The following is a 21,054-nucleotide window of genomic DNA, read 5'->3' as shown; positions in this document are numbered from 1 at the left end:
AGTGAAATTCCCGAGACTTGACACAACGTATCCAGGGTGAAGGAAACAGCAAATAATAATAGTTAACCTCTCCTGAGAAGCTGACAGGGGTCAGGCCCTGCCGAGAGCTGTACCGACATTATCTCCGTGTGGTGGGTCCCAGCGGGGTTCGCGTTTTGCCGATGAAGAACCTGGGGTGCAGATTGGGGTGTGACACCCCAGGTCCGAGGCCACCCAGCCCCTGTCGAGTATAGCCAACACAAAGTTTCAACCTATGTCAAAAAAAAAAAAAAAAAAAAAGACAATTTAAATAGATCCTGGTCTCCTTTCTGTAGGAGCACCAAAGGGAATTCCATCGCTGAATGTAAAGAGAAGCTTCTTAACCGCCCCTCTCTCCCTCCTGCTTTCTGCCAAGATCTTACACATTATCCTCATGGCTGATTCCTCTAGCCCCCGCCACCCCATCTCCCCAGACTCCCCCCTGCCCACCTCTCCCTCCCTCTCCTGTCCCCCCTCCCTGACCGTCTCCGTTCTCGTGGGGGTGGCTCTGTGCCTTGTCTGATGAAAAGCCACCCAGCCTCTCTTGGCTTCGCCCTGTTCTCCTCTCTGCCAAATATCCTGGACCAATGGCCCACAGGCTGCATTCAGCCATCGGGACTGTTTCTGTTTGGCCAACACAATTTTAAACCACTCTAGACAGCGCTGAAAGATGGGTGGCTTTCCTGCAGACTGCCAAGTTTCCGAGATGCCTTTGCCTCGTTTCCGGGAGATGCAGTGAGCGTGGACCTGCGTCACGGGCCACTGTCACTCATTCTCCATCTGCCTGCTCCCCACCACCTGCCTCATCGTGGCCCCCGTGCCAGGCCTTGCTGCTGTTTGCTCTTGGGTCCAGGCCGCCTTAGAGAGGGCTAGCCTTTGTTAAAGGCAGAGAGAAGACACAGCATATCCCAACACCCCATTTTTACTATTTAGCAAATACTACTCCTCCATGTTTAAAAAAGATCAAGGGTCTTTGAAAAAGGAATAGCACTCTAGCTGCTTGCTCATTTATATATTCCTGCTGGCCCTTGAGTTTCTGATGTCTAGATCAGATCAACAGAACAAGGAGGACCTAGCCAACTGGCTTGGTGGTAGAGCATCAGCCCAGCATGTGAATGTCCTGGGTTTGATTCCCAGTCAGGGCACACAGGAGAAGCAACCATCTGCTTCTCCACTTTTCCCCCTCCTCCTTCTCTCCTTCTTCCTCTCCTGCAGCCAGTGGCTTGGTTGGTTCTGATGAGTTGGCCCTGGGTGCTCAGGATGGCTCTGTGCCCTCCCCCTCAGGTCCTAAAAGTAGCTCTGTTGCCAAGCAATGGCCCCAGATGGGCAGAGCATTGGCCCCATAGGCGGCTTGCTGGGTGGATCCCAGTTGGGTTACATGTGGGTCTGTCTCTCTGCCTCCTCTCCTCTCAAAACAAACAAAAAAACAAAAAACAGAACAAGGAGACCCTGCTCAGTGATCCAAGTCCAGGTCAATAGAACAGCAGAGACCCCGTTGATCAAACACAGAAGCCACTTCAGCAGGGAGGGAGGACGGCAAGGGGAGGAGATTGTGGACTATGTGGTCATGTTTCCTGCCTCTCCAGGTGCAACTTCCAACCCCGTATCACAACAAACAAACAAGCAAACAACTCCCTCTTAACAGAAATTGCCGGTTGTTAGGGCTCTAGCTGCTGTTTGAATTTAAGTGAAACGATTCCTTCGGCAGCTGCCTGGCCGCCATCTGCTTTTGCAGCACATTTCCCGGGACGAGCTGTTTCACACGGAGCTTGTATCTTTTTACTACCCAGCCTCACATTCTGGACAGAAAACTTAATAAGAGTTTCAGCAGAGATTTTTAAGAGGACCCATCATAGGACTTAACAACAACCGGGATCTATTATTTTTAGTGCCTTTTCAATTTGACTTTATGGCCCCCCGAGTTGTGTTCAAGTTAAATGAAAGTTAAAAACTGCTCTTTCTGGGAGAGAGCAAAGACCTTGGGGGGAAACTCCGGTGTCCATCCCACTGTGACTCACTTCCGAGCGAGGGTGCTGTGGGAAGTTGCTGAACTAATCTGTGCCTCAGTTTCCACATCTGCTAAGTGATGTGTGGTTCCACAGTCCGGCAAAGATTTGTGGTGCGGGCCTGGTGTAGACAGGGATGCCCTACGCGCTTTGGGTTGTGTGTGATAATAAGTCCACTCAAAGCCGCGTAAGCAAATATGAGAATGGATCGACTCGCTGGACTCAAAAGTTCAAGAGTCTATGGGCTCAGGCAGACCTGGACCCAGGGACTCGAACAATGTCACCCCGACTCCGTCCCTCTCCATAGCTGGGCTCTCTCCTGCGTTTGACTTTCTTCTTCATCGAGCCCAGCAGACTAGCTGGCTCTTTCTTCTGTTTGTTTGCTTTGGAGAAGGCAGAACAGAACCCTGAGAGGATATAGGCTGAGCTGCAGGAGGTCAGCCTCCTCCGGCCGCCCTCCGTGTCTCCACCTGTCGGATGAGATCGCGTGGGGAGGACTCCCGGAGACTCTGTTGGAGGGTGTCTAGCGCAGCGTCTGACGTGAGCGGAAGGTCAGCCCATTCCTGCTAGCAGCAGCCGTGAGCAAACTGGGTGCCCTTGAACGTCCGGCTCAGCGGACCTGGGGAAGAAAGAGCCGGTGGCCTATTGGGGTGACCAGACCTTTGGGGGTGGAGTCAGCCATGTGACCCTAAAGAGCTGGAACTTCTCCGGGTGCCAGGCCCTCCTCTGTCATCCATGATGGCAGCCCCCACCCCCACCCCGGCACCACCAAGTGGGTTCCCCTCTGGGAGCCATCCCTTCGCCCCTCACCTTTCTCCTCTCCCTCCCTTCCCGCCTTTCTCTCTCCTCTGTCCCCCTCCCCCTCCCCTGGTCCAGCTCCTCTTTCCTTCCTTCCTCACTTTCTCAGCTCCTCCATTCTTTCTTGTCCATCTTCCAGACCTCTGCTTAAGCGAAATCGATCCGTGTCGGGGACCTCTGGTGTCTGCTCTCACGTGTCACGTGTCACGGCAACCAGTGCTCGGGTGCTATGGCAGTTTCTCAGGGGCAATCTAAATGCTAATGACCCTGCCCGACCTGCGACCTGCGTCTCCTCAGCCGGCTGGCTGGCCCGCTGGTGGCTGGCGCACCTGGACACACCCTTCCCCAGGGGAGTAGCAGCAGACCAGACCTCCTCCCCCGCCCCTCCCCCCACCCGGATGGAGCCCGTCCAGGCCAGCTCTGGGGGCCTCCTCGGAGCCCCCGGTGCGTCCTCCTCCCCAGCAGGGCCCTCTCCCCCGAGCTGGCCGGGCGCCACACCGATCACCCCCCCTCCCGGTCACGCACGGGCAGTTCTCAGTCTGATAGGGAAAGTGCAATGTGCCGGCCAGTAATGACGTCTCATTGGAGTGTAAAGATTTTCCCATCTCACTGCTTCACCCTGAATTTAAACTATTTAGAAATCCACTTAGATCCCAGAGGACCAGCAGCCGAAAATAAACTGGTGTCTTTCTGAGGGGTTCTCTTTGAAATGGGAGCAGGGACAGGCCGGGGCTGGGCAGGGTCAGAGGGCCTCCCCCTTCCGGCCGGGGGCTGGGCCTGCCCGGCTCTCACCTCGTCTTCTCAGCCTGTCCACTGGGGAGTTTGTCCAACATGTTGAGTTGGAAGATCACTTAGCTCTTGAGTCTCTGCTTTAAAAACGGGGAAATCTGAGCTAATGCAGAGACCGACCAGGGAAGGGACTCAAGCCCAGAGGGGTGGTGAGGTGGCCGTCACCACTGGCGTGGTTACAGTGTCATTGCCGTTAGCCAGCACTGATTGGACGACTGTGGCGCTGAGTGATCTGCTAAGTACTCGACACGAGCCGACCTTCGTTAACCCCTGGACCCCGTGAGCTGCTGGGGGCCCCCAAGTCTGGCCGGGCCCACAGGGCTCAGGCTTCTGACCGCCTCGCGGTCACCCCGCCTCCGGCCACGGCCACATGTTCCTGGGAAGCAAGCCAGGGGGCGTCTCACCTCGCTGCCTCAGGTGCCTGGACTGACTGATGTATCACAGCGGCCCGTTCACGACCAGGGCGACAAGGAGGGCTGCCCGGGACCCTTCGGACCCGGAAGCAGTGTTTTGTCGGCCACCGTGGTTCCGAGTCGTCACACTGGTGTGAATACCTGGCCCAGCTCCCTACTGGCTGTGTGACCTGGGGCCCTGGGAGAGGCTGGCCGTGTGACCTGTGTGACCTGGGAGAGGGTGTGGGTGTCTCCTGAGGCTACTTCCCTCGGGTGCTGTCCATGGAGGAGCACGTCCCCTGGGGGGGGGGTTAAGTGTCAACTCCATCACGGCCGCAGAAGTTGCACTTGGGAGGGCACAGCAGTGACAGAGGCTGTCATGCTCACAGGTCCTGGAGGCGCGAGGCAGGCACCCCACCCTGGCGAAGGGAGAGAGACGGAGAGAAGGGGTGCGGACCCACAGGTGGCATTCGCCAGCCAAAGGCACGAGGGAGGGGACGCATCGGTCACAGTCAGGGGAGGGCACAGAGGGAGCCTGTGCACCTGGTCACACAGGTGCGCCGGGTCACCTGGGCAGGTGCTCACAGCCCGTGCGTCTGCGCAGATGCTGAGGCATCGGGAAACGAAGACGTTTTAAAAGTGGACAGTGCCCCCCGGCTTGCCGACGGCCCCCGCCCCGCCGTGTCCTCACATGTCCTCTGTGTGTGCGGGCAGCCTCGGTGTCTCCTCCTCTTCTCCTAAGGATGCCAGTCATGGGAGCTTAGGGCCCCACCCTGATGACCTCACTTTATCACCTCTTTATTTATTTATTTATTTATTTATTTATTTATTTATTTATTATTTTTATTTTTTTTTCTGAAGCTGGAAACGGGGAGAGACAGTCAGACAGACTCCCGCATGCGCCCGACCGGGATCCACCCGGCACGCCCACCAGGGGGCAATGCTCTGCCCCTCCGGGGCGTCGCTCCGTTGCGACCAGAGCCACTCTAGGGCCGGGGGCAGAGGTCAAGGAGCCATCCTCAGTGCCCGGGCCATCTTTGCTCCAATGGAGCCTCGGCAGCGGGAGGGGAAGAGAGAAACAGAGAGGAAGGAGAGGGGGAGGGGTGGAGAAGCAGATGGGCACTTCTCCTGTGTGCCCTGGCTGGGAATCGAACCCAAGACTCCTGCACGCCAGGCCGACGCTCTACCACTGAGCCAACCGGCCAGGGCCTTATCACCTCTTTAAAGGTCCCATGTCCCCATGCAGACACGTGGGGGTGAAGGATGACACAGATCAGCCTGTCACCGACACTGTGGCTTTTAAATCAGAGGCTTTGCAGCTCATCCTGTCCCCCACCTGGGACTTACGGCCACGGAAAGTGCCCTGTTGCGCCCCCGCTTGGTGGCGTTTACAGCACACACAGCCATCTTTAGTTTGGAGGACGTATCTCAGCACCAGACTGGCTCCAGGTAGGATGTGGACATCAAGTTCAAGTGAACACGCGTCAGCTACCCTTTCTAGAGCGAACGGAAGGCCTCCCCCCCCCCCCCGCCCGTGTCTGCTCAGAGCCCTACACAGCTGGCCCTGCCACCAGGCCCACGTGGCCGCTCTAGGCTGGGTGTCACCTGACCCCGGTCCCAAGGTTGCTCACGCGCTCTGCTTGGTCTGCCTGGTTTCCTCTTCTCCCTGAAAATCTCACACCAGTCTCTCTCGGGGAACCTGTGCATCTGCTGTTCCTCCTGCTGAGAACACTGTTCCAGCTCCCTCCCCGGCCTCCCCTCCCCCCCCCCCCCCCGGAGGTCAGGACTCCATCCGGACGCCCCCTCCTCGGAGCAGTGAGGTCCGCCCTCCGTCTCTTGGCCCTTTGGTCACCTCTTGACTTCTTCTGTTCTCTGCTAGGGGGTGGGTCCACCTGCCAGTTATTTTATTTATTTATTTTTTTTAATTTTTCTGAAGCTGGAAACGGGGAGGCAGTCAGACAGACTCCCGCATGCACCCAACTGGGATCCACCTGGCATGCCCATCAGGGGGCGATGCTCTGCCCATCCGGGGCGTCACTCTGTTGCAACCAGAGCCATTCTAGCGCCTGAGGCAGAGGCCACAGAGCCATCCCCAGCGCCCGGGCCATCTTTGCTCCAATGGAGCCTCGGCTGCGGGAGGGGAAGAGAGAGACAGAGAGGAAGGAGAGGGGGAGGGGTGGAGAAGCAGATGGGCGCTTCTCCTGTGTGCCCTGGCCGGGAATCGAACCCGGGACTCCTGCACGCCAGGCTGACGCTCTACCGCTGAGCCAACCGGCCAGGGCCCCACCTGCCAGTTAAACACAGATTGGGTTTCTCGCTATGTGTGGAGGGGGGTAAATAACACAGATCCTCTCTTCCCAAAGCAGCTTCTATCTTGAAGTGGGAAGGCCGAGGATAAACATGTCAACCTCCACAGACAGTAGATTCTGGCTCAGGGCCGTGCTTTGAAAAAGGGGGTCCTGTCAGAGTAGGAGTCCTTCTGGAAAATGGTTAGACTGGCCCACGTGGCCCAAAAAGCCGTTTCCAAGTTCCTGCTTCAGGGCGGAGCTGGAAGGTGCGTCCCGGGTTGCGTTTGAAACTGGGATAGCTGGGTAGACCGCTCCGTCCCTCCCGGAGATCTCAGACTGCTTAATGTAGGAGGGGCCTCGCCTGAGGGGTCCCACGTCCTAATCCCGTGTTCAAGCACAGCGTTGTTGGAGGCGGGAGGGGGGGAAAGAGGGCCTCAGTCTCTCTCTCTCCCTGCACCTTTCTCGGATTCTAGGCCAAGAAACATCCCTAAAATAACCATCGAAAGGAGGTCTGGTCTCAGCAAAGGAGAAGGTGGCCTGACTGGTGGTGGCAGAGTGGACAGAGTGTCAACCTGGGATGCTGAGGTCCCAGGTTCAAAACTCCAAGGGCTCTGGCTGGAGCTCAGGCTCGCAAGTTTGAGTGTGGGGCCGCTGGCTTGAGTGCAGGATCGTCAATGTAACCCCAGGGTCGCCAGCTTGAGCTCAGAGGTCACTGGCTTGAGCCTCAGGTCTCTGCCTTGAGCAAGGGGTCACTGGCTCAGCTTGAAGTCCCCCGTCCCCAGTCAAGGCACATACGAGAAGCAATCAGTGAACAACTAAAATGATGCAACTACAAATTGATGCTTCTCATCTCTCATCCTTCCTCTCTCTCAGAGAAATAAAGGCATTTTGCAGGGAAATAATACAATCTCAGAGCCCTGCAATGAGGAAGCAGGCTTACATCCATGATGGCAAACTCAACGCTGATAACCTGCCGAATCTGCAGATGTTCTTTACGAGCACCTGACCCTGTCTCCGTGGTTGTGTATTTGTTTCTTTGGAGCGTGTGCAAACACACACACACACACACAGACACATGGTTTTATTATAATGACCTTGAGAAGAATGAAGGCAGGAGTGCTTGTGTGTGTTCAGGGAAAGAGAAAAGAAAAGTCCAGTCTGGGTAACAGTCCATAGTCCGCTCGTTCCATTTTTAACACTGAAGACAAACCCCTCAGCACATGCAGGGCATGGCATGAGCACGTACACAGGGCATGTCATGAGCACGCACGCAGGGCATGTCATGAGCACGCACGCAGGGCATGCCTGAGCACGCACGCAGGGCATGTCATGAGCACGTACACAGGGCATGTCATGAGCACGCACACAGGGCATGGCATGAGCACGCACGCAGGGCATGTCATGAGCACGCACACAGGGCATGGCATGAGCACGTACGCAGGGCATGTCATGAGCACGCACGCAGGTCATGTCATGAGCACGCACGCAGGGCATGCCTGAGCACGCACGCAGGGCATGTCATGAGCACGCACGCAGGGCATGTCATGAGCACGCACGCAGGGCATGGCATGAGCACGCACGCAGGGCATGCCTGAGCACGCACGCAGGGCATGGCATGAGCACGCACGCAGGGCATGTCATGAGCACGCACGCAGATCATGCATGAGCACGCACGCAGGTCATGGCATGAGCACGCATGCAGGGCATGTCATGAGCACACACGCAGGTCATGGCATGAGCACGCACGCAGGGCATGCACGCAGGGCATGTCATGAGCACACACACAGGGCATGTCATGAGCACGCATGCAGATCATGCATGAGCACGCATGCAGGGCATGCCTGAGCACACATGCAGGGCATGTCATGAGCACGCACGCAGGGCATGCCTGAGCACAGCAGAGTGCCTCTCTCTGAAGGACCGCTGGCTCTCAGTGGACTGTGAGCTTGCTGTGGAATGAATGTCCGTGGTCCCTTTGAATCCATATGTTGAAGCCCTAACCCCCCCCCCAATGTGATAGTATTTGGGGATGGGGCCTTTGGGAGATCATTGGGTTCAGATGGGGTCCAAGGGTGGGGCCCTCACAGCAGGATCAGTGCCCTCATGAGAAGAGAGCTCGCTGTCTGCTCCCTCCCCCACTGTGCCATGTGAGGGCAATGCTGTGAGCAGGCGTTCTCTGAGAGCCGGGGGGAGCCCTCCCCAGAGCCTCAGCGTGACAGCGCCCTGATCTGAGACTTCCGGCCTCTAGAACTGTGAGGGGGACCTGGTCACAGCAGCCCCAGCTGAGACACAGTGTCGTGTTAGATGTCCCACGGGATGTAGCTGTATGTGAGCTGCATTCCAAAGCCCTCCAAAGGTGCCTTTTGTTTGACATCCATAATAACCCAAGAGGTCAAAGGAAACAGAACTATTTTTTCCTCCTATTATTGGAAAAACTAGAAAATTCCTGAAAAGCAGAGAAGAAAATAAGACACTGCCTATGATGTTACCATCCAAGCAGAATCACTATTTACATTTCAATGTCTTTTCCTCAGTGCTTTTTATGCATAGCTGTGTTTCTTTCTTTTTTTTTCTTTTACATAATTATATCCATTCTCTTATGTGCAATTATTATCTTATTTTTTTTAGTGACTATTGTATCAAGCATTTTCCACATTACACAGTCTTTGTGAGCACTGCATTTTACGACTCTGTAACGTGAGGGTGAGGGCATGGATTATTTAACCAAATATTTAGATTAAAAAAAAAAAGATTCTCTCACTATTACTTGTTCTGTTCTGAGGCTGATCCTCTGGCACAAGCTCATCCCTCCCATGGTCCAACCCATGGCCAGGGCCAGTATTTGTGACTTCACTAAGTTATCCCCTCCAATATGTAATTACTGCATCAAAGGGGTGTGACCGGTTATTTACAAATTACTTGTTTAAAAATGCTATGCCAGCCTACAGCTCAGATCTGCAATGTAAAAAAAAATACCCACCATGCTACACTTGTGTTAATATGCCTATTATCATTTTGAAAGGCCAGTAATTTGAAAGGCATGGAATGTTGTTCTTGGGTGCGTGGTTTTGATTAGTGGTGATAAGGAAGGAATTGTCCGTGTTTGTTAAACAGTAACATCTCCTCTTCGGGGAAACGTCTGCTCATGTCTTTTGTCCATTCATCTCCTGGCGTCTTGTTTTCCTTAAAGGTTTGTATTAAATCGAATAGATAAATACATGGTTCCTTTTGGTTACATTTGTTTCAAATGCCTTTCCCTGCCTGTCATTTCCCTTTTAAGTTTGATTGCACTTTTTCTTTTATGTACAGAGATTTAAATTTTTTTTGTAATCACATCTGCCCATCTTTTTCCTTAGCGACTGTTTTTTATCTTTTCTAAATCTAGACACTCCTTTTCTTTCCAGAGCCTTGATAAATATTCATTTCTATTTTTGTATCATTTGTTGATGCTTGGATGAAAAAAAAAAACACAAAACTCTTTGCTCTAACTGGAATTTGTTTCACTGAAAAACTTTGAAGAAGACTTTTCCCATGGCCAACCCTTTCTCCCAGTAAAAACTTTTTCAATCATCTCATGGTTCCCCGCCTTTATCATAGGTTAGAAATTCACACGCAACGGAAGGATAATGGAAGCGATCTGTCACACTGAAGTTTAAGGAGAGATGTGGTCCCCATCTGAGGAGAGACAGCTGGGATGAAGGACCTTTCATCGTTTCCTCTTGTCTCCTGGCAGGAGGCTGGTTCAAAGCCAAGCAGTGGTGACAGGCAGATCACCCTGAAGACAAAGGGTGCCAATCCTCGTGAGCCTCCCGCCCTCCTACGCTGATTTCTGACTCCTTTTAATTTTTTTACATTTCAGTTTCATGGAGGTACAGCGGACCTCTGCCGTTGTAAGATACTTAACATCTATGCACCGTGAGGAATCTAATACGTATACATCGTGAAAGGGTGCCTTCCGTCAGTAACACGCTCATCACTCTGGATGGAGATTTGCGTGGGAACATTTAAAGCTCGACTCTCTTAGCAGATTTCAGTCACAGACTACGCCGTCGTCGTTGACCGCAGTCATCCTGGGTCACATTAGATCCTCGGAAACTTACTCATCCCAAGAGCTGAAAGTTTGTGTCCTTTGACCAAACTCCCTATTAGCTGCCCCCAGCTCCTGCCAACCACATTCCCACAACGCTCTGTTTCTATGAGTTTGACTTTTTTTTCTTTCTTTTTTTAGATTCCATATATAAGTGACAGCACTCATTATTTGTCTTTCTCTATCTGGCTTGTTTCCCTGAGTAGAACGTCCTCCTCAAGGTTTATCCAAGATGGTGCAATGGCAGGATCTCCTCTCCCCGTGTGTGGGGACTGGTTGGTGAGTCGGCTCTGATGCCTGACCACCCCCATGGGCTCGGGGCATCCGCAGTGTCCTGTCCTCAGCATCCCCTGCTCGGCCCCTGTCGACTCAGCCTACAGCTTCTTTCATGGAGTCAGTGCATCTCGTACTCGGTGTCCCCTGTTCCTCCTGCCTTCTCTGACTCTCGGCACCGGCATCGGCGTCTTGGCAGAAGCACCCTGCCTCCTCCTGACGAGCCTGAAGTAGGACAAATGTCAGTTGTGTCATTTTTTTTGCCTCCAGGCTGAGTTTGCTCCAGAACTCACTTGTTCATCCTTCTGGTGTCCGGGGTGGGTGGGTGCCCACAGAGCTCCCCTCTGAAATAGATCAACTTGTTCCTCTCCGCCTTCTTCACTGTCCCACGTTCCCATCCGTACACAGGAATTGGGAACATGAGTGTGTGGGTGACCTCAGCCTTGGTGTCCAGTGAGACCTCCTTGCTCTTGGCCATCCGCCCCCTTACCCCCCAATCCTTCCATTGCTGCCCTTCCGACTCTCAGCCTTCTCCTGATTCCTTGTCCGCAGTGTCCACTTGAATTGGTGACTGCACCAAGGTAAGCAAATCATAGCTTTTTATAGTCAGCACGGTGGTCGGAGGTTTTTACCTCTGTCTATAAGATATAGACGGACCTTCTGAAGTTCCCCGGGGCGCCCCAGTGTCCAGCGCACGCTCAGATGAGCTCTGAGTGCTTCTCCCTTTCTGCACCCAGCTGGAATGGCCTCATCCTGAGCATGACTTGACTTATGTGGGAAACCAGAGGCAGTGATCCCGTAATTCCTGAACTTCTTGGCGTCTCCTTTCTGGAAGACTGGGGCGAATAGTGACGCTTCCAGTCTGTGAGCCATTGTTTTGTTTTCTGTATCTGTTGACATATCCTCGTTAGGATTTTGACAGATTCCGTCTCTGTGGCTTGAAATCCTCCTGTCAGCATCCCATCTCCCTGGTGACTTCTTTCTTCTCAGTACGCTCAGGGCAACTTTCCCTTCTCCTTCTATAACAACAGGGTTCTTCCCTGGGGGGGGGGGCGATCGTCTTCAGTGGTGTCTGTCATCCTACTGTCTTTCCGGGCGGAGTTTCATTACACTGCCCACCTTTCCTTTATTTTCTCCTGGTCCCATCACGGGCTTCCTTCCTGGTCATTCGGCATTCCCACTCTGGTGTGACTTCCCCTTTTATTTCCTGAACCTTCTCAGAGAGAGAACTCTTGAGTTTCCTTTGCTGTTGTTCTTGTCTATCCCCTTACCTTGACTACTGCAATCTTTCTCTTTCTGTTGTGAGATTGTCGTTGGAAAACTGTGCAGGATTCAAACACTGCTCTCGTCCCTTGTTACTTTTGCTTCTTTCCTGTCTAACAATTGTCAGTGTTTCTCCTGTCATCCATCTCCATGAAGTCTTTTCCTCTTATTTCCATCATTGTCTTTCTGCACCTTTTCTTTTTTTCCACTTTTTTTTTTTGTATTTTTCTGAAGTTGGAAACGGGGAGGCATTCAGACAGACTCCCACATGTGCCCAACCGGGATCCACCCGGCATGCCCACCAGGGAGCGGTGCTCTGCCCATCTGGGGCGTTGCTCTGTTGCAACCAGAGCCATTCTAGCACCTGAGGCAGAGGCCAAAGAGCCATCCCCAGCGCCCAGGCCGACTTTGCTCCAATGGAGCCTTGGCTGCGGGAGGGGAAGAGAGAGGCAGAGAGGAAGGAGAAGGGGAGGGGTGGAGAAGCAGATGGGCGCTTCTCCTGTTTGCCCTGGCCAGGAATCCTGCACGCCAGGCTGACGCTCTACCACTGAGCCAACTGGCCAGGGCTCCACTTTTTTTTTAATTTACAAAATTAATTTCATGGGGTGACATTAATCAAGAAGAGGACATAGGTTTCAGATAAACATCTCTATAGCATTTGGACTGTTGATTGTGTTGTGTGCCCATCACCTAAAGTCAAATCATTTTTCATTACCATATATTTGTCCCTCTTTACTCCCTTCCCCCCACCCCCTTCCCCTGGTAATCTCTTCATTTTTATCTATGTCCACAAGTATCAGTTTTATGCCCCACTTATGTGTGAAGTTGTACAATTCTTAGCTTTTCCTGATTTACTTATTTCACTTAGCATAATGTTCTCAAGGTCCATCCATGTTGTCGTAAATGGCAATATGTCATCATTTCTTAGGGCTGAGTGGTACTCCATTGTACATATGCACCACATCTTCTTTATCCAATCCTCTATCGAGGAACTCTTTGGTTGTTTCCATGTCGTGGCTGCCGTGAAGAATGCAGCAATGAACATGGGGGTGCACGTGTCTTCGCATAGCAACGTTGTTGAGTTTTGTGGGTAGATACCCAGTAGAGGGACTGCTGGGTCAGATTGGTAGTTCTATTCTTAATTTCCAGAGGAACCCCCGTACTGTCTTCCATAATGGCTGTGCCCGTTCACATTCCCACCAGCAGTGAGTGAGGGTTCCTTTTTCTCCACAGCCTCTCCAACACTTGTTATGGCCCGTCTTGTTGATAACAGCCAATCTAACAGGGGTGAGGTGGTATCTCGTTGTAGTTTTGATTTGCATTTCTCTATTAGCTAGTGAAGATGAGCCTCTTTTCATTTATCTATTTACTGTCTGTGTGTCTTCATGAGCAGAGTGTCTGTGCAGGTCCTCACCCGCTGTTTAAACTGGATTGTTTGCTTGTCTGTTGTTGGGTCTTGTGAGTCCTGCTTCTTTTCTAATACGTCTACTTTCAGTCTGTCGTTCTGGTCCTGGATCAATTAAGCTTACCAGTGCAAACCTGGTTTATTTTTGTTTTGTATGAGGACTTTAAACTCCATCCCCATGCTATTTGTGCTGTATTTTGGCGCTAGGATGCTCGAACGCTCCTCGTCAGCTTGACTCTGACGTTTGGTAATAAGAGGGCGTGGCAGGCAGTTCTCGTGGCTGAATAACATTCCACTGCGTGTGTGCCACGTCTTCTCGGCCGGTCGTCCTCTGATGGACACTTAGGTCGCTTCCATATTCTAGCTTTTGTAAGTAATGCTACAGTCACCAGGGGACTGCAGGTATCTCTTAGAGGAGGTGATGTCATGTCTCTAGGTACACACCCGGAAATGGAATTGCTGCGTCACGTGGTACTTTTATTTGTACTTTTTAAAGAAACCTCCCTCCTGTTTCCTGCAGGAGCTGCACCAGCAGTGCTCTGGGCCTCCCTGTCTCCACCTTCTCACCACCACCAGTTGTCTCTTGTTTTTTTGTTTTGTTTTGTGGGGTTTTTTTTTGGTGACAGCCATTCCACCAGATGGGAGGTGATATCTCATGTGGTTTTGATTTGCATTTTCCTGATAATTAGGGATGGGAAAGCCCGCATTCACGTACTTGTTGGCCCTTTCTATGTCTGTGTTCTGACTTTTTTTTTTTTTATTTTTCCGAAGCTGGAAACGGGGAGAGACAGTCAGACAGACTCCCGCATGCGCCCGACCAGGATCCACCCGGCACGCCCACCAGGGGCCATGCTCTGCCCACCAGGGGGCGATGCTCTGCCCCCCCAGGGCGTTGCTCTGCCGCGACCAGAGCCACTCTAGCGCCTGGGGCAGAGGCCAAGGAGCCATCCCCAGCGCCCGGGCCATCTTTGCTCCAATGGAGCCTCGGCTGCAGGAGGGGAAGAGAGAGACAGAGAGGAAGGAGGGGGTGGGGGGGTGGAGAAGCAAATGGGCGCTTCTCCTATGTGCCCTGGCCGGGAATCGAACCCGGGTCCCCCGCACGCCAGGCCGACGCTCTACCGCTGAGCCAACCGGCCAGGGCGGGTCTCCTTTTTGGCAAGAGTTGGGGGGCCCCAAGGAGGCCCCGGGGAAGCTGGGTCTATTTTATCCTCCCAGCTCTGGCTCCGGGAGTCTTCCAATGACCGAGGTCTTTAGTGGGGACCCGGGTCCTGCCGAGTCCTCAGGGGTGCACCTCACGTCCCTGGGCTGGTCCAGGCTGCGTGGGGAGGGGCACCAGCTTCCGTGGGCATGCTCCGGGTCCCCCGCACACCAGGCCGATGTTCTACCACTGAGCCAACTGGCCAGGGCCTGTGTTCTGACTTTTGAAGATGATTTTGTGTCCAGCTTTTCTTCTGTAGTCCAGCCTGACTTCTTATACCCCTATTGCTCCAAGTTCGGAGAGGGAGCTTAGTAACCAGGAGCACTTCCCTAGAGGTGAGTTTTCCCTCGGCCAACCAGAGCCTGTCCCTTCATTAACTTTTCTTCCATTTTCCCTCATCTGAAACAACTCCTCCTCCCCCTCCCCCTCCCCTTCCCCCTCCTCCTCTCTCTCCTTCTCCCCTTCTTCCTCCTCCTCCCCCTCCTCCTCCCCCCTCTCCCTCTCCCTCCTTCCCTCTCCCCTCCCCTTCCCCCTCCCCCTCCCCTTCCCCCTCCTCCTCTCTCTCCTTCTCCCCTTCTTCCTCTCCCTCCCCCTCCTTCCCTCCCCCCTCCCCTTCCCCCTCCTCTCCCTCCTCCTCCCCTTTCTCCTCCTCCTCCTCCTCCTTCTCCTCCTCCTCCTCCTCTTCCTCCTCTTCCTCCCCCTCCTCCTCCTCCTCCTCCCCTTCCTCCTCCTCCTCTTCCTCCTCCTCCTCCTCCTCTTCCTCCTCCTCCTCCTCTTCCTCCTCCTCCTCCTCTTCCCTTTCTGCCTGTCAGAGACTTTGCCTTCAGGGTACCCACTAATTGACTTTCTTCCTCAGACCTCATTTTTTCCTGGTATGAGACAGGCACTCCTCCCACGGGCAAAACATTAGACTTAAGTCCTTAGAATACATTTCCTCTACTTTCTTCCAGACCTGATCATTTTCAGACTTTTCTCACTTCTGGTTTTTCTCCTGTAATCTCACCCTCCCTTGCTACATGAAGTGTGTATGTGGGGGAGGGGGGATAGGAAGAGCTTAATAAGGGGGGGCATACAATCTCTGATAGACAGGGGCCCCAGAGCTGCTTCATAAGAGCTGCCAGGCCGTCTGAGGGCAACGGCACACGCCCCGGAAGGTAGGCAGCAAGGTTCACCGTGTGTGCGCCATAGCCCTTGGGCGGGAACCGCGGCCAGCGGGCGCGCAGACCACGGGGAACCAGCACTCCACGGGCCCGGCCGGCCAGCGCGGACTGGTCAGCCTCTCATCCGGCTGCTGAAGCTGCTGCTCTCTGTGGAGCACCTTGCAAACGCAGAGTTCGGATTCTGAAAGGGCGTGCCTTCCAGATCCATCAGCAGAATCTGAGCAGGTCCTATCTCCAGGGGTTCGGGTGTCAGCAAGGTGCCAGGTGCAGTAAAAAAAACCCAGGGTGGGATTTATTCATTCCCTTATCTCCTCACTCATTCATTCACTCTCTCATTCCTGTGACAAATACCCATCAAGCTCCTCCTCGGCGGCAGTCATTGGTCTCATTCCAGGAACTTGGGATTCGGGGGTGCAGTTTACCCCAGCCTAGTCCGGAGGAGGCGTTCTAGCCAGACCGAAGGGAGGAGACAGGGAGACGTAACACACTCCTTCTTCCATTCTTTATCGTTCAACCACCTGCATTACCGCTGATTGACAAGGTGTGCCAATGTGTGGTTTGTCAGTCATGGGCAGAGATCCCTCCCACACGGGCCGCCCTGCTGGGAGCCGGGCGGTGAGGATGTCCTGTGGCTCTCCGGGAAATATGTTTCTGCTCATGGCTGCCCCTTGAGAGGGAGTGGTTTCACACCCACTGGGAATCGGTCTGTGAGGCGTTTTGCTGATAAAAGAAGAAGTCAACGGAGAACTGTCAAACGGCTATCCCCACCTGAGATCCCAGAGACTGGAGACCCCCGAGGGGGTGGCTGAATCTTTGCTTTGTGGACCCAGCCAAGGTGTCGGCTCATCTGAAAACAAAGACATTTCCCCCCCCCCCACCCCCTTTTCTCCTCAGGGGTTGAAAACAGCGAGGGAAAAAGTGTCTGAGCATTTAAACAAGGAAGGGAGGGGTTCTTCAAGATTAATTACAGATACTTCATGGGCTTAGCGGATGGTTGAAACATTATTAATTATAAATCACACTCTCTTGACTTCTTCATTTGGTTCAGTAAATGCGTGCTTAGCCATCGCCGACTGTTGGTTTTGCATGGAGTTTGGCATAGAGTGGGCCCCTAAGGGATTTTTTTTTTTAACGGTGCACTGTGATGGGGTCCGGAGGGAGAAGACATCTGCCACGAGCTTTAAGGAGATCTTAATTTAGGACCGGAGGCCACTATGGTTGCCGCTAAGGCGCAGGCAGTAACGACCGGTGTCCGCTGGGCACTTACTGTATTTCGGACCCCGTGCGGAACACACACGCCTTTTCTCCTTCCGTTTCTGCGGCAACCTCCTCAAGCGGGCACAGGTGTCTTCCGGTTGAGGGTGAGGACCCAGATGAGGGCCCAGGGAGGTTCACAGAACTCGGGCCGAGCTGCCCTCTGCACCCGGATCTCTGTGACCCACGTGTCCCCCTGCTTAAGCGCCGCCCAGGGGCTCTGCTCCCCACTGTCCCCGCTCCCTCCCAGGGGTGAAGGATGTACCTGCAGAAGGAGAAAGGGGTCTCGGAAGCATCCACAGGGCAAGTGTTTTTATGTCACTCGGCGGCAAGAAAGTGTCCGGAGCGGGCAAGTGGCCATTCATTGAGATGAAACGCATGGGAACTAGGCAGCACAGCAAACCATTCTGCAGTCAGTCTGGCTGTGACCTGACGACCCCATCCTGGGACCAGCGCGGCCATCCATGGCGTTGGGCCACCCCCCTCCCTGCGTGGACAGGAGAGCGTGGCCTCCACCCCAGCTCCTCTCCCCTGACTCGCGGCTGAGGCCGTTCCCCAACGGTCAGACTCTTTCCTGTCTGCGTGTCGGGGGGCCCTCCACGTGGGTCCTCCCCTCCTCCAGTTCTGCTGTGACCTCATGCTGCAGAGTGCTGGCTTCAGGCTGGGCCACCCCCTCTGGGACCGACACCCCCGTCCTGGGGGTGCTCTCACAGTCTGCCACCAACCCTCTCCCTGAAAGGCCACCAGAGTGCCACCAACTCTCCCCCTGAAACGCCACCAGAGTGCCACCAACTCTTCCCCTGAAACGCCACCAGAGTGCCACCAACCCTCCCCCTGAAACGCCACCAGAGTGCCACCAACCCTCCCCCTGAAACGCCACCAGAGTGCCACCAACCCTCCCCCTGAAACGTCACCAGAGTGCCACAACTCTCCCCCTGAAATGCCACCAGAGTGCCACCAACCCTCCCCCTGAAATGCCACCAACTCTCCCCCTGAAACGCCACCAGAGTGCCACCAACTCTCCCCCTGAAACGCCACCAGAGTGCCACCAACTCTCTCCCTGAAATGCCACCAACTCTCCCCCTGAAACGCCACCAGAGTGCCACCAACCCTCCCCCTGAAATGCCACCAACTCTCCCCCTGAAACGCCACCAGAGTGCCACCAACCCTCCCCCTGAAACGCCACCAGAGTGCCACCAACCCTCCCCCTGAAACGCCACCAGAGTGCCACCAACTCTCTCCCTGAAATGCCACCAGAGTGCCACCAACCCTCTCCCTGAAATGCCACCAGAGTGCCACCAACCCTCCCCCTGAAACGCCACCACCAGAGTGCCACCAACTCTCCCCCTGAAACGCCACCACCGGAGTGCCACCAACTCTCCCCCTGAAACGCCACCACCAGAGTGCCACCAACTCTCCCCCTGAAACGCCACCACCAGAGTGCCACCAACCCTCCCTCTGAAACGCCACCAGAGTGCCACTAACTCTCTCCCTGAAACGCCACCAGGGTGTCACCAACTCTCCCCCTGAAACGCCACCAGAGTGCCACCAACCCTCTCCCTGCAGCCCCACCAGAGCGATGGCCAGTTCCGTGGCTCCATCGAGCCCCAGACAATGGCCCTTTCATTCCTTTTCCAACCTTGCAGATCACCCTACTTCCTCTGGTTTTAAGAGGATGACTACGGTGCTGTTCTTGGAGCCGGGCAGGAGGGGTTCTTGTGCTTCAGGGGCCCCATCTGGTTCCCTCTGCTACACCCCCCCCCACACACACACAGCATGAAGAACTCCAATGCCACAGGGCATGCCTGTCTGGAGACGGAGCCCTCCTGGACCATGCTCTGCTCACCAGGACACTGCAGCTCCCCGTTCCGAGGGCCCACGGCCACTTTCACGGCCTGTGGAGCGCTGCCGGCAGGTGTATTTATTAAGGAAGGAAGCTGGGACATCCTTTATTTAGATTTTCATTTTTTAACTGTTGAACACATGGTACATGGGTCTCGGTTTCTACTCTTGCCCTAGGCGTCACAACTACACCCTTATCTTTCAAAAATGGAACCAAAGCTGGCCAATTTTGTATTTTTCTGGGGGAAGGAGCTGTGTGGCGTGGGGAAATCTGTGGTCTGAGCTGCCGTCGGTGACATTGCGCTGCGGCAGCCTGAGCACCTGCTACACGCAGTGACGGAAAACCAGGAGGGTGACACACGCTGCTTTTGCTGGATTCTGTCCGTGGAGAGTGTCCCCAGATCCAGCCGACATTCAAAGGGGGCTCTGCAAGGCGTGACACAGGAGACCAGGCCCCCTGAGCAGGCTGCCTGCAGCAGAGGTGTCTAACACAAATATCATTCAGGAAATACGTCAAACATTAGGGAGGTGAGCCACTTGTGGATGCTGAGAATTTCGGGGTCATTCGAGTCCATCACACCATCTACTCTGTGTGCATGTGGCGTCATTCTGTTCCCCAAGTGAGCACAGGAAACCTTGGGCAACTGCCTCTTCGTTCAGGGTGGCAATGTGGCACAGTGGTGCTTGGCACATGGTCGGTTCAGGTCCCAACTCTGGCCCGGACTGGGTGTGTGGTCTTGAGCAAATTACTTATCTATTGTGAGCCTTGTTTTCTTGTGTGTAAAACGGGCATAAGAATATTACTTTAGGCCCTGGCCAGTTAGCTCAGTGGTAGAGCATTGGCCCAGTGTGTGGATGTCCCAGGTTTGATTCCTGGTTAGGGCACACAGGATAAGTGTCCATCTGCTTCTTCATCCCCTCCCCCTCTCCCTTCTTTCTCTCTCTCTCTCTCTCTCTCTCTCTCTCTGTTTTCTCTTCCCACAGCTGTGGCTCGATTGGAGCGAGTTGGCCCTGGGTGCTGAGGATGGCTCCATGGCCTCGCCTCAGGTGCTAAGAGGAGCTCAGTTGCTGAGCAATGGAGCAACTCTTTAGATGGGCAGAGCATCGCCCCCTAGTGGGCTTGCTGAGTGGATCCTGGTCTAAGTACATGCAGGAGTCTGTCTCTCTGTCTCCCTGCCTTTCACTTAATAATAATAAAAAAAGAATATTACTTTATCTACAGCATAATTAAGAGGACTCAATATACCCATGCATGCACGATCAAGTACAGTTGCCTACCGTATAGTAGTGCTTCTTAAATGTAACATATTAGTATCAGTATTAATATAGGACGGGGCATGAGAACTGTGTAAGTTAACTAAAGTCAAGCACCGTTAAGTCGGAGCCTGCAGTGTGCTGCCCGACACGGAACTCGGCTGACCAGAGATGCAGGCCGACCATTGGCCTCCGGACAAAGAAAATCCCTGCACAGGTCGGCTTACAGCTGCTCACCCAGGCCTCACTTGTCACCCAGACCGTGCAGGGAACCACCACGCTGGGAACCATTGCACAGGGAACCACCAAACCACTATGCAGGGAACTACTGTGCAGGAAACCACCACGCAGGGAACTACTGTGCAGGGAACCACCACGCTGGGAACCATTGCACAGGGAACCACCAAACTACTATGCAGGGAACTACTGTGCAGGGAACCACCACGCAGGGAACTACTGTGCAGGGAACCACCATGCAGGGAACCACTGTGCAGGGAACCACCGTGCAGGGAACCGTCACTCAGGAACCACAGTGCAGGGAACCACCACGCAGGGAACCACCACACAGGGAACCACGTGCAGGGAACCACTACGCAGGGAACTACTGTGCAGGGAACCACCACACAGGGAACCACCGCGCAGGGAACCTCCGCGCAGGGAACCACCGTGCAGGGAACCACCACGCAGGAAAACACCGAACTACCATGCAGGGAGCCACCGGGCAGGGAACCACCATGCAGGGAACCACCACACAGGGAACTACTGTGCAGGGAACCACCACGCAGGGAACCACGTGCAGGGAACCACCACGCAGGGAACCACGTGCAGGGAACCACCACGCAGGGAACCACGTGCAGGGAACCACCACGCAGGGAACTACTGTGCAGGGAACCACTGTGCAGGGACCACCACGCAGGGAACCACCAAACCACTATGCAGGGAACCACCATGCAGGGGACCACCGTGCAGGGAACCACCACGCAGGGAACCACCACGCAGGGAACCACCGTGCAGGGAACCACGTGCA

The sequence above is a fragment of the Saccopteryx leptura genome, chromosome 4, assembly GCF_036850995.1.
Source record: "Saccopteryx leptura isolate mSacLep1 chromosome 4, mSacLep1_pri_phased_curated, whole genome shotgun sequence".
NCBI lineage: Eukaryota > Metazoa > Chordata > Mammalia > Chiroptera > Emballonuridae > Saccopteryx > Saccopteryx leptura.
This window is presented reverse-complemented; position numbering follows the sequence as displayed.